This window comes from Corvus brachyrhynchos, unplaced genomic scaffold (genome assembly GCF_000691975.1).
Source record: "Corvus brachyrhynchos isolate BGI_N302 unplaced genomic scaffold, ASM69197v1 scaffold115, whole genome shotgun sequence".
In the NCBI taxonomy this organism is placed as follows: Eukaryota; Metazoa; Chordata; class Aves; order Passeriformes; family Corvidae; genus Corvus; species Corvus brachyrhynchos.
This window is the reverse complement of record NW_008239553.1, coordinates 22,422,551-22,426,575: the sequence shown is the minus strand read 5'-3', so window position 1 is coordinate 22,426,575 and position 4,025 is coordinate 22,422,551. Positions and strand designations below refer to the sequence as shown.

The 4,025-nt window shown below is 42.9% G+C and overlaps 1 long non-coding RNA gene across 1 annotated transcript in view; it reads left to right on the top strand.

Annotated features, from left to right (window-relative positions):
• The first annotated feature begins 6 nt into the window (after nt 1-6).
• Nucleotides 7-4,025, top strand: part of LOC108448607 — a 19,648-nt gene continuing 15,629 nt past the window's right edge. The window contains exon 1 of the long non-coding RNA XR_001864564.1: nt 7-87. This is a non-coding gene — a long non-coding RNA (uncharacterized LOC108448607). The remainder of the gene's footprint in view (nt 88-4,025) is intronic.

Here is a 4,025-nt window from a genome sequence, read left to right as displayed (position 1 = left end):
GCGCCCCGGCTGGTGAATGATTAATAGCAGCGGCGCGTCACCAGCTAAGGAAAGAAGGAGGGAAAGAAAAAAAATGCAGGAGGAGACGTAAGTGGGTGTCCCTTCCTACCCCTCACTCCCCTTGCCCGCCTCCCATCCCGCCCTCCGGCTGTTCGCAAATCCGGCAACTCCAGGGCTGCCTGTCCCCTGTTCCCGCTGCCCCACACTACCCAGTGCCCCCCGATCCCGCACTTCTCTCCCCACCCAGTATTGTTTCCCCCACATCGCATTGGTCCCCTCCCCGTCCACCATCCTCTCCTCCCCCTCTATTCTTCACTGCTCTCCCTCCACGGCACCTGGGTCCAGATCAGGGGCACCCCTGGCAAAGGGACTATCCTTTCTCCTTTAAGAAAAAAGCCTGAGTCTTGCGTGGGTGGGCAGTGTTACCTGGGCAAGCATGCCTCATGTCTACGCAGCTTCTGTAACCCTCTCCTATCACTGCGCCATGTGCATTGCCCACTCCACAGAGCTGGCACCAGGCATGGCACTGACTGACAAAGCACGCAACATTCAACCCTATGCACACAGCGCTGTCCATGCCTCCTACCACCACGCAGCTCCATGCCCCCTACCTTGTCCTGTCCCACCATCACCACTAGAGACCACTCATGAGCAGCCCTGCTCCTCTCCACACACTCTGTCCTGAAAGATTCCGGCCCCGCCCCCCGCCATCGTATTCTAACACCCTTGCGCATGTTTTGTTTCTGTCCGTGCCATCCAAAAGTGCAGTGACCAGTTTGCACACTACAGCTTGCCATGACTATTTACACCACAGTGGTGCCAAGACCATGTCATGCTGTGCATTCCTCTGTTCCCACACATCTGCTTCCACTCACAGGATCACTTCAAGCTCAACCACCACATGCTGCCTCACCAGTGTTACAACCCCCTCCCTTAATTTGTAATTAAACCAGATGCATATCTATATGCTATAAGCCCTCCTGAGCCTATACACAAACCATTGGCACCATCTCTATTCATACACTACATATATGTAGCTGTCACTACATAACTTATACCATGCAATACCCACCAACCACTTCTATACATTGACCTATACTGTGCTATTTTTCACACACATCCTGATCCTAGATGAACCCACATATACCAGTAGTTCCTCATATTGTCATTTCTAGGCAGACACTGACACCTTAGACACCTCATCCACACTACCAGTTCACAATACACATGAACAACTGCAGATAGTCCTAATACTGCATCTCTGGCAAGCAAACTTTTCTTAAAAAAAACCTTCCCATACATCTCTCCTTCTGGTCAATATGTATCATCTCCCTATATGTTATTCTTCTGAGTATACAGTCTGTCCTTACATACTTAAACATAACCACTTAATCAATTTTCGTATTCCAGCACCACCGTTCTGTATATACCACCTGACCATTCTGTATTAATCAGATATGGTTACTCACTAGTACACACAGACCCTCACACTTGCTCACTGTGTCAGCACTCCCTCAGGCATACACACAAAATACTCAGTAATTGCTTATTTATTCTGTTGGCTGTAGCCCCCCATCTGTGTGAGCAAACTGCACCTGTATGGATAACAACCTGTCTCTTCACATAAACTGCCTCCTAAGAGCACCACCTACTTTTGTCAAGAACAGCAGGTCCACATCACACAAATATCAGCACGGTGCTTATGCTGCTATATGCTCCCCACAGCACCACTATACTCAGCATCACACATGCATCCTTACAACCTACGCATTTTACCATGCATACCCATCACCTCCTGCTGTTCACACATCTTGTTATCACTGTCTGCCCACTATCACAATTATGCATATTATCACTACCCACCACTTTAATATGCAGATACATGCAGCATTACCATTAATTGATTACAACCCATCATCACGAATTTATTCTCTCTAGAACCATATATATCCTCATACCCCTCATCAACACCAGCATCTATTGAAATACATGCATGTAACCTCTCTGACTGTATGACTTTCCTCGTACCAGTCATCACCTCCAGTCATACACACCTAGGCACTCCCATATGATGAGCATGTGCTGTTTGACACCTTGTCAAGGGTACTACATTTAGCACATGCATACTTTTGCATGACCCTTATCAAGCTGTTTCCTTTTCTTCTTTGTTTAAGAGCAGATTGTGAATACATGTAGATGTATATATACACCCCTACACACTATAAAAATAACCTTATTCAATTTTTGGTAATTGCACACAAGTTCTATTTGGATGATACTCTTTGTAACTTTTGAGGACTTTTTGTATTTATATTCTAGTATAGAAATGCATTTATTGAGCAGCCTTTGCAAATGATCTTACCATTCCTAGGACTGTTTTTGTGTACGAGGGCTTTAGCTGGATGTTTGAGCACTTGGGGATGTTATACAAATTAAAATTTATCCTTACGTTTGGGGTTTTAGAGGTTATATATTCTGATGTGTTCGCATCAGAGCTTCCAGCATACAGAGAAAAAAAATATTTATATTTAACTACACCATGGAAAATCTTTTCTTGCATTGTGCTATCTGACACTGCTCAAATCTCTGCTATTACATAAATTCAGCTGAAGAATTACCTTCTTTAAAGTTTGTATATGTATACTGGGAGAACATGAATCAGCTTTCAGTCATTGATATGAGAAGGAGCATAAGTCAATAGCTGCAAACCCATCAACAAGAACATCTGGTTGATGTCAGCACTTTAGTCCATTTGAAAACCTATAGTTCAGATATAATCCAATTTTTGTTTGCATGAGCATTTGTTTTAAGGGTCATTTACTTATGGAGCATGAATCAAAGGGTTTCCTTCTTTCATATTGTTATAAATTGGCATTTAGACATTTTATTCATGCTATTGCCCATTTCACGTTACTTTGCCATGTTTGGATTTGGCCATGCCTTGCACCCAAAAGGGTGAGTAAAAACGCTTCTGTTGAAGTAGATGTGGGCATAGTGTTCTCTCTTACTGCATTTAGTCAAAATAAATTCCTTATAAATTGTAATTCCTGCAACAGTACTAGCCCTGTTAGGCATCACACACATACCTGCTTGACCAGTGCCCAGGAAAAAAAGTGCCCAGGAAAAAGAAATACCATTGTAGGCATAATTATGATAATGTACCCTGTGCTGTAGCATACACTCAGAAGGTTTGATATCTCCATTCACTGGAGTTTCCTTTGGATATGGAAAATTTCACAATAGAGAATAATATCAATTTCCAAAAAGGAATTGTTTGAGTGCCTGCTTAGTCACTTAGATTGATTCCTCTAAAAAGGTTATAGGTATTAATTTACCAAGAATTCATAGCTGCTGATCTTTACACATGTTCAGTGTTGCTCAAGATTTCTAACCTCAACTATTTGATAAAGTATAAATGTTTGATTGGAAATAATGCGGTCCATTATGCCAATAATGCTATACTGCCTTTATAAACACCAACACTGGCATAGTTTCAACAATCAAAGATTCCTTTAAAGCAGAAATTCTAACAGAAACCAATTAAAATTAGGGAACATGCTTAGAACTACTATTTTTTTTTGGAGTTCTTTCTTTTGCCTAAGGAGTAGACCAGAGGTCTAAACCTGTGTTTATAATCCACCTGTCACTAAGTGGGGAAGGGCAGCTTGACCTGCTCAACACAGTCTGCAGGTTGGCCTGAGACATACATAGATAATTTCCAATTGCCCATTTTTGTAGCAACACTTGCCTCTCATGGGAGGGAGGAAAAAGAGGTTGTTTTTTTTTCCAAAAGAAATTCTGGGCCATGCTGGGAAGTCTAGGACTAAGGCTTAGGCCATGCCTGAGGTTAGAATTAGGGTTGAGACAAGAAGCCCGTAGCTCCAGGTGCAGTGGGGATGCAAGGGAGAGGATCAATGGAGTAGTCTGTGCAAAGACCTCATATCAGAACACTTGTTTGTCCCACTGAGATAACACTACGCATCTCAGGCTACAGTTCATCCCATGCCTAGGCTTATGTTAAGGTC